Genomic DNA, 11010 nt, shown 5'->3' with positions numbered 1-11010 from the left:
ATGAAACATGGACACCATCAATGCACTGACCGTGGATAATTAAAGATTCTAAGTCATCTCCCTCCAGAGATGCTTAAAACTCTTTAACCATTCTATTTCTCCCACCAGGGATATCCAACCAGGTCACTGCACCGCCCATGTACGTACACAACACACAACGTATGAAACATGGGCACCATCAATGCACTGACCGTGGATAATTAAAGATTCTAAGTCATCCCCCTTCCAGAGATACTCTTTAACCACTATATTTCTCCCACCAGGGATATCCAACAAGGTCACTGCACCCCCATGTACATACACAACATAACATCATCACAGTGCATTTTTAACATCATCAACATTTCATCTCAACATCATCTAATCTCAATGACATTAACAACAACAACATCATCTCATATTAACATAATCATCAATAACAACATCAACTCATGTTAACATAGTCATCAACATCAACTCATGTTAACATAGTCGTCAATAACAACATCATCTCATGTCAATATTATCATAAACATCAATGTTACCTCATATCAATTAATGTCATCAATAGAAATACTATCAGTAAGTCACACTCCGCATATACATATATAGTTCATGCATGAGATTCACACTTTCCAGGTCTTCAGACAACACAAGTCAAATAAAAACAATAATGTTATTCATCAATAATAGATATATCGCATCCCATTAGTCAAAAACATTATTTTCTTGAAACCAACATGCAACAGGGACAAACATACATCCCCATAGTTAGGTTCTCTGACCCCAACTATGGTATTAAAAACGGTAAATTATAATAAACTCTCGTCACCTATCGTGAGCTCTATGTCAGTTTCTCTTTACGTCGCCCAGAGACCTCTCTCCTTCACGTTCGTCAATCCAAATGCAAGGTTCTATATACTAGATTAAAGAAAATTTAGTATAGATTTCAGAAACAAGGTTAATGATAACATTCAGGGTCAAATACCCCTGTCAAAACATAAATGGCTGAGGGGTGTTTCAGATTCTACTAAAAGGAGACATCATTTTAAAATTCCGATCACGCCAATATGATCGGGGTTCAGTGAAGGTCGCAAAAATAACATCAATGTTATAAAAAGATAAATTTTACAATGGCTCATTTTCAAGGGTTTTTCAAAGGAAGTGTAAAAACATCCAATAATGGTTCCCAAGTCAGAATAGATGCAAAGATAGACTCAAATTAACAGGGAGAAGGCTTAGAATCACGGTTACCTCAAAGAAACCGTGAAGGAAGAATTAGAGGCTTCGTTCTCTACCGAATCCTCGAGTTGAGTTTTGAAGATTCCGCTCCGATTAAATTGTTCTTCTTCGTGCGGTGATCCGACGACAAGCAAAGGCGGTTCGTGGCGGTCACTAGTGGTCAGTGGTGGTGGAGGAGAAGCTTGTGGGTGTTGGGGGAGGGTTTAGGGGAAGAGAAGGAGGAAGAAGATGGTTGTTTTATGCTGCTGGACGTATTTGAAGCTTGTAACACTCGCCTGGGCGAGCTGATCTAACTCAAATTTTTCTGTTTCGGTAAAAAAATCATATCTCATACTCAAGATTTTATATTTCAAATCCCAACGGTCCGGATGTGGATAATTTTCTTAGGAACCTCCAGAAAAAAATTGAAGATGATCCAACGATTAACGAATTCGGGATGACAATTTTATTGAAATTGGTTTAGGTAAAAATTTGAAATCTCATAATCTCAACTTAGCTCAACAAAACTCTACATAACTCAACATTCACATCATGAAATTCACACATGACTAATTCAAGCCATATCTCAATTCATTCAAGTCAACCATATAGTCAAATAACACAATAAATATAATTAAACATCAATTTATCTATCTTAGGGTGTTACAATTACAATGTTTATTTTGGTAAATTGTTGCAATGTTTATGTTGGATAGTTTATATTGTGACAAAAAATTATGGTTAATAATCTATATTGTTATTATTATGTTTGTTTTAAATTATTTTTTTCAACATATTTTTAAGTAATTATTATAATGTTACGTTTGTAACGATAAAAAATAATAAAAATTTATCTTAAAATTATTTTTTACCCTTAAAAGAAACAAAATTTCGGGTATAACAAATTAATCAAATAGAAACATATTGATATTTAGGTGCAATAAAAAATTATTAACATTTTCATCAAATAATGATAACTTAGTGATATTTTGATCAAATGGAATGTACTGACATTTAGGTAAAAAAAATCACTAACATTTTCTTCCATAAAAAAATATTTTGTCCAACAAAAAATTATTGACATTTATGTCTAAAAATGATATCTTAGTGACATTTTCATCCAATCTAGTTAGTATGACCACATTGACAATTATTTCAATGACAATTTTATCCCTTTGTGTCACGTATGCTATTTTATTAATAGTGACAAATGAAAGTTAATGATTGAATATATTTATCGCACTTTTTATACTTTCGGGGATTAAATTTTTTATTTTCATATTTCAGGAATATATTTATTAGCGAATTATACATTTAGAGACAAAAGTAATTATTTATCCTTTTTTATTTACCGAGCATCATTGCTGGCGTCAACACCTTTGTTGGGAATTTTTGTGTGCTCACAAGAGATTCTTCTTTTTGCGGTTATTAGGCACACACATTAACAGTTTTTTTTTTTTTTTACATTTTTACCAAAATGAATTATTTTGTAAAATTAATTATCAAAATGAGTGTTTTACAAAACTATTTACCTGATTTTTGTCACATGCGAAATAAGAAGCACCACCCTGGGGAATATATTTTGTATTTTTTGTTTGTTTGTGTGTAATCGGAAATCCCATCCTAACATGCTCAATCTCTATCAAGTATTTGACGTCAACACTAAATACATATTTAATAATCATATATTATGTCATAATTTCACTCAATTTAACATCTACTTAAATAGCTGACAAGGATGAACATATTATAATGACCCTTTCTTTATAGGACAAACAAAAAATATAAGTCATTTAAATGACACCTCTTGTGTTTTATCACTCAATTTGATAATTAATTTTACAAAAAAAGTCATGATTTTTTTTCCTATTCAAAATAATAAACAGAGGAAACTTCAACAAAAGATTCTATATCATGGTACACTGGGAGGATGATTTATTTTCAATGGATCGAAATAGATCGATTAAAATGCTTCCCACATTTTCTTCCATGTTAATAAATTTCAAGAAAAATCTGTGGCTTCACGTTGTTACCAGCCATCGGGGTGTTTACTCTTGAAACCATTCTGATATTCCAATTAATGTTTTCTCCTTATCTTCCGCATCGAAACCCATTGTATTGGACAGTGATAACTGATTATGGACATGTCATGGCCTCCGCCAACCGTCACGCGAGGTTAGCCATGCTTTTCTTTCCTTTTTTTCTTCCCCTTTTTCTCTCGGTTTTGTCTGCACATAAAAATCCTATTTGACACATGTTTCCCCCCCACTATTTTCACTGTTAAATAAATTGTTTTGATCATGATGTTACATAATTTTCCAGTTATTTATAGCAACCAAATTCATCGTCGTCAAAGTCATAAATGGACCAACAACTCTAATGAATTATTGGATCAGATGAATACTTTGGGAGGCAAGAAAGGAAAATCAGACTTGCAGTTTGCAAATGGCAGGGTCAAATGATGTTGCTAATTTCAGTGTAAGGATGAATAGCATGACATTGACAAGTGAAAGAGGCTTTTCAAGTTAAACTTAAATTTATGTCTTTCTCTTATTATGTATCTTCCTTTTCATTATCATTTTTCTTATTTATATAATTGGTTTTTGGTTATGCCTTGTCATGTTTATTTATTTTATTCAGTATCCATACCCGATGATGTTGATGTAGTTATTTAGGTGGAAAATGTTGAAATAGTGAGCAAAATATATCTAACCATGCAGGCTGATGAGAGTGATAATAGATTGAAGGAAAAGTTAGTGCAGGGGGTATTGTTTTTTTGGTAAACCGCTGGAGGTCAATTTTGTAAGTGTACAATCTCTCATTAATTAGTTAATATTAGGTAACAGATTTATTTTTTTCACATTTCCATTCCTCTTATATTTCCTTTTTCATTTCTTCTTTCTTTTTTAGTTTTACCTTTTTTTTTTCCACATCAAATCTCTCATAAATATCTTAGTGTTTCTACATGCCTTGATCCCATCATAATTCCTTTTAAATATGTTTTTTTAATATTGTTTGCAATTTACACCCGTAATTGAGGGTTGTTCGCCACGTTGCCTTAAGAAGATTTGGGTTTGGAGGTATTGATGTAACTAGTTTCCTATCTCAATAACTTGGCAAATCCAATAAGCAGGTATAAATTCAAACTTGTATGAAGAAATGAAGAGCGGCTGATTTTTGTAGTTATAAAGATAAATATAACAAGAAGGGAGATTGAATTGCGATTTTAAAATTTTTTAAAGCCTTTTGGCATCAAATAAAGTTTTCATTTGAAAGAAAATTTTTATAAAATAAATGATATATTGTTGACATAATCAGACCATGAATAATAATTTTGCAAAGCAAAAGATCAAATGTTGAAAAACAAATTCAAATGATAAGTTAAATAAAAGCAAAAAGAAAAACAAATAAAGACAAGAAGTTATACTAATTTAATTTATCTTTATCATTGAGATTATATTTAGTGACAAACTATCAAATTTCATTGTCTTCTCACAAGTTACAAGTATTATGTCACTACTTCCTTTATAAAATAAAGTTCTATCCCAAATTTGATTAATATAAAGTATTCTTCGTTACCTCATCTTTAAACAAATCATAAGAAATTTGTTGTTTATGTTTACACAATGACTAAATCTATAATCGTATTAAATATAATTCTACAATCAACACTTAGTCTTTTTTTCTCTATATGTTTAAAATGTTTTTAGAGTTTTTTCTAATTTTACAAGAATATACAAAATGATTTTTACAAAAAAAAAAATAAACATTTTAGCATAAAATTCATTGTTCATGTCTTCAAAACTTCTAGTATATATAAGTCTCATCTTCAAGTGTTTGTTGCTATCTATGTAAAATAGATCTCACATGCATAAATGTTATCTTTAGTATCATATCAGATTATGATTCTATCCTACTAATGCTTGAAACATCAGATACATCCCTCATAAGATATGATTTGATAATGCATAAGACATGACTTTTAACATTTGTATTTTAATCTAATCAATATAATTAAGGATTCTAATTCGTCTAAAGACATAAATGTCTTTTGACTTAAGAGGAATACATTATGTTTTTTACTTTTTGCGATTTACCAAGTTGCATGTCTTTAGATGTTTAAATTTTGTTATGCATGATTAACATTATAAGCCTGCTTCTTTCATACAGGTTGAATGTGCAAGTTGCAATAGTTGAGAGAGCTAAAATTAGGAGTTATTTGATACAATTTGATAGATACTTGTATTACTCTTATCACTAGTTCTTCTGCTCTTTTTTTTTTTATAATTTTTAATTGCTTTTGAGTTTCCATTTTTATTAGTGCATATTTTGTTGTTTTTGTTCCTTCCTGGATAAAATTTGTATGCTTTTCTGCTTTCTATTGCACTCTTTAATTTGATAATTATCCAAAATGACTGGTAGGTAATTTGGTAGTACGTTTGGATAATGTAGATAAGAAAAAAAGGAGAATGCAAAGTTATCAAATGAAAATTGATTAAATATAAACACCGCTTTCTGACCTTGATTGTCTCTTTCATTCAACCTATATAGAGGAATACTTTGAAAAGAGTTGAATCTCCTGCTCCAAGCATTAGGAGTGTAAGATTTTCTTAGTAGCAATATAAAACAACAATACTTAAAAGTAGGAACTGCTATGTATTTTATTCATAACATAAATAGGTTGAGAGTACCTGATAATCTATAAGATGGATAATCTTATTATTTCTTTTCACTTTGCAGACTATTTAGATACCTTATCTCTTTACAAAAGTCATATGCAACGGCATAATCATGACCCTGTAGTTTTATCTAGTGCATAGGTTGTACAGTCTGATGAAATCACTTTGATAAAGCTTCCCATTGACTTTAAAAAAAACAATTCAGGTCATTGGTCATCTTCCAATTAAATGCTCGATGATCCTTTACAACATGCTTTTTTTCTTGCTTTTCTAACTTCAAAGACCCCAACTTCATATCTGAAGATGAAGTCGGTGCTTGAGGCTGTATGTTGATAACGTCTGCAAACTTTCCCTTTTACTTAACATGTCATCATGACAAGAAGTATTTAGGAATACTAGGAAGAAAATTCTGCATTCGTTCTTTTCATGTAAACAAAAGGAGAACATCTAATTTGGAAGAAAGTTCATGCACAATAGTTGCACTTAAATTTTATGTTCAAAATAAAACATTGCCTTTTCATTCTCTTTCATTTTATTTTATTCTGTCGGTTGTTATTTAGTTAAGCTCATCTTTACAGATGTTTGGTTGATAATCTGTTATTTTCTTTTGTCAAGTTGTTAGCAGGCTAAGAATTCGAATTGTTAAATAGGACCTAAAGGGGTATACAAATAGCACATCTATAACCTTTCTCTCTCCTATAGTGATAGTTGTTTATGAGAATGAACTTATCAGGTATATTCATAGATCATGAATACCATTATTAGTTTTCATATTGATATTAAGACGGTTATGAATTCATAATAAAAAAAGATTGTTATGAAATGAGGCATTATGGTGCTTTTTCAACCAAACGATCTAAATCCTTAGCATAATTTATATAAACTTAATTATTTTTATTTTCCTTCCAATTTCTACTTCATAGCTATGCAAAACATTTTGCTATTAAAGGTGCAAAATTTAACTTCTTTGTATTGTACTCTGTGCACCTTAAATTTTCTAAGTATCTCAATTAACTTGCCTTCATATATAGTTTACTTTTTAAGATTATGCAGATTACTGAATTTTTATTTAATATATCAATTTTTTTTTACAGATGATGTGGTACATTGTCTATAATGACATTTAGACTCATAAAAAATATAATGACACTTAGTTTCAAAATGTTTAGCATTTTTTCTTTTCACCACACACACATGTATTTTAACAGTTGTAAACTAATGTTTCCAGTAATAAGTTATAAATGTAATTAAATATTGATGGCTCTACTCATAATTGACATAATACTTGAATTTAATCTCATTATATAGGTAGTCAGTGTTATAATTTAGACTTATAGTTGTCATATTTTTTAAAAAAATATTTCACTTTTTATTTGTTAAATTTTGTACTTCTAAAATATTTAATTAATTTTATTTACTCAATAGTTTTTGTTGTCACGAGAAATTTTAACTATTGACCAAAATGAATCCAACTACAATAGCTTTAACATGATTTTAAAATTTGAAAAGTAACTCAAACGATTTAATTGTTAAAAGAAAAAATTTGTCTCTTGACTTAGATATGAACTCTTAAGTTATTATAGAAAATACTTAATTTATAATGATTCTCAATAGAATATTAAAGAAACAAAACAAAAACTAAACTTAGAAGAAAAATACTTAAATCGGCGAAAAAACTGAAAGATAATTAGAAATATAATTACATGTATTGATTGTTTTTTGGTTGAAGGTACTTACAAATTAAATGCTTAAAACTATTATTTATATTTGAAAAATCTAGACTAGATCGTGTCTATTCGGTCCGTACATGACCTCTTAACTGATCTTGGCTAATATCTTTGCAATTCGACTATACAAGCATGAGGTGCACTTCTCATGTTCTGATCTTTAAGTAACCACTTCCTAAATCATGGCATCTTCCCATTTCTAACTGATTTTACTATAATCCCGTTATTTTAGTCATAACTTGAACTCTGGCACAGTTATCCTCTGAGTTTTATTTGAATTTTCAAAAATTGAACCAATTAATTTTCATAATGGTAGAATATTATCATCTAATTCGAAAACATAATAACCTCATTTCAGCTAAGTGTCTGTCCTGAATTATTCAGCTACCTAAGAATATTTTCGACTGATAATATTAATAGTATTTTTTAATCATATCTTTTTAACATGTATATGAAAGTTGAGACTCTTGAAGCACGAGTCACTTTACTAGTTTTTTATATACCGCTAATCCACGAGTTCAACTTGGGCAAGCCTTGAGTTAAGTGAGCTAAGACCAGCTTTTATAGATTGTTGCCGTGAGCTAGATTTTTGCAACCCAATAAGACTAAATCTATGGTGAGCCGAATTAGCTCATGTGTTATGGCTCACATTGATGGCTTTATTTTTAAGATTGTATTGTACCATTTTATTCTGTTAATTTTCTCTCCTCTTCTGAATGAATTATCGTATAACAATAAAAAAATATTTTTAATTTTAAAACATAGTTGTTATAATAGAACTATATATTCTTACCGTTTCTGTAACAACTTATATTTCTTCATCATGAATAATATGTTAAAATTTTTATTCTAATAATAATTAATGTGGGTTAATATTATAAGACAATTATATTAACTATTTAAACAACCAAATTAGTTCATGTAATTAAATTAGCTCAATTAATCAAATCAAATGATATAAACTTAAATGAGCAGGTGTTAATGTTGACACTTAAAGATTATGGTCCGGAAACAACCGTGTCACATATAATTTCTCTTATCCCATCTCAAAAGTTACGAAAGTTCTATTATAGAATAAAAAGGTTCTAGTTGAGGAAGAACCATGAAATCACTAGTTATCTAACATGAGATCGTGACACCCTACCTAACTAAATAGTGAGTAACACGATTTACTTGACTTGACAACAAACACACTTAATTGAGAGAAGTTTTGAAGGAAATTCAGCTTGTCACTGCTGCTTGGAAGAGTGCTGCCATATTCATTGTTCATGAATTGGAGAGATGGGAATTCAATGTAGAGCCACTGCAGCTTCCTGTGAAGGGAGACCTGGAAAATGCGAAGTCATTGCTGCACCAAAGGTCTTACACTTGAGTCTTGAAAAACACATCTAAGGACTTCAATATTTAATATAACTATGCATGAACGGGTGCATACATTGAATAACCGCAATTGCAACCAGCTCCGCTTGGAGTTGCTCCAGCTCCAAGTCAAATGCAGCGTTGCTATACATGCGGATATCACGAAGTGGAAGTTGAAAGGGACCCTGGATATCACAGCTCAAACATCATTAATTAAAGAAAGAAAAGAAAGGGGAATAATTATTTATATATAAAAAAGAAATGTGATTTAATTTCAATAGTAAAGATAAATGCAGTATAACAAAAAAAAAACCTATCAAAAAATAGTAGAGATAAAAACCCCAAATTTTCCTCAAAATAGTATGTTACATTCATCAAGGTATTTCAATTAATTTCTAATATTTTTTACTAGTTGAAAAACTTGATTGTCTGTTTGATAAAGATTTTTTTAAGTAATTTATAGTATTTTTTAAAATGCTACTTAAAATAATATTTTTTAAAATGTTAATTTTTAACTTTTTATATTTTCTCATTTTTTTATCTTTAATGTATTCATTCAATTTCTTTATTATTTTTTTAAATAAATCACGATTTTATTATTTTTATATTATTTTATACTTTTCATCTATTTCAATAATTTTTTTTTACCAAATATATATAATTTAATAAATTAATTTTTTGGTTTCTAACTACTAACTAATTTTCCAATTTCAACCAACTTTTTAATTTTCAGTTTTGGTCAAACATAACCTATAGTGAGTTCGTACTCTGTATGATAGTTTAGCAATTTCAATTTTATTTCTTCAAAAAATAATATTTTAATTTTGTTATTAATGAGATACTTTCTACTTCTATTATTAAATAAAACATAAGTTAATTTATTTATATTTCAATAATTATATTATTTTAGTCCTGGTATATACAAATTAAAATAGAATATGTAATTCTATCATTAATTCTCATTTTTTCAATCACATATGATTGACATAGCCACCTAGGAAGAAAGTATTGTCTTCAAGTTCAATGGGGAAGTCAATCCCAAAAGATTAGTTTCTTGGGTGAAAAAATTCCTTAAACTCCATGAGTTTTACTTATTAGGTGAGACTTTCCGTTGTGTAATTCATAACAATATATTTCTGTTCGAGAGTTTATACTTCATCAATGAATGATATTTTACTAAACTTTTTTATTGGTCAAATTTTTTTGAATAATGCTATTCATGAAGTCGATCCTTTCAATTGAAGCACTAATGGTACGGACATAAATTCAAAGGGAGAGTCCATCCCAGAGGTGGAGAATCGTTTAGACTTGTAAGTCTTACTTATTTATAAGTCTCAACATAACACGCACGCGCGCGCATATATATATAATAAAAGTATTAATTTGACACTAATGAATAATGATACTTATATTTTTATTGAATAATATAAAATAAATTACACAATAAAAAAACAGTTAAAATAAATTTAAATACTTTTTTCACACCATTATTTTTTTAGTCGTATACACTTTTTTATATTTTTTATTTGTCATATTCTTTATCATATTTTATCATTTTTATAAAAAAAGATTAATCTATTTTCAGTGGTGCTTCCATATTAAAGGTAAGGAAATAGTTTTCTTAATAAATTATATCTTTACATTTATACACTTAATAATTTAAGTGTTTGAAAAACAGAGAAAAAATTGTGAGATAATTTTTTGTACAATTCTTTTATACATTTTAATTTTACAATTAAGAAAGAAATAAGAAAAATAAAAAAAAAAGATTAACCACATGTTTAACTTACTTTAATATAAATATAATGATAATTTATATTGAAATTCTCTCTTCTTTTTTTTGGGGTGAAAATGGTAGAATAAGAAAACATAAATATTACCGATAGAACGTCAATCACATGTTAAAACTGACAATAGAGGTCTACTTAGGGTATTATTGTTGAGGTTTGTATTACAAGCAATTTCACCATACTCAATTAGTACTTAAACGTGAAAGAATCTTCCTCAAGAAGGTTATCCATTAAAGAAAAAAAAGTAACATTAGA

The sequence above is a fragment of the Glycine max genome, chromosome 5, assembly GCF_000004515.6.
Source record: "Glycine max cultivar Williams 82 chromosome 5, Glycine_max_v4.0, whole genome shotgun sequence".
Classification (NCBI taxonomy): domain Eukaryota; kingdom Viridiplantae; phylum Streptophyta; class Magnoliopsida; order Fabales; family Fabaceae; genus Glycine; species Glycine max.
The sequence above is the reverse complement of the archived record's forward strand: the minus strand, read 5'-3'. Positions refer to the sequence as shown.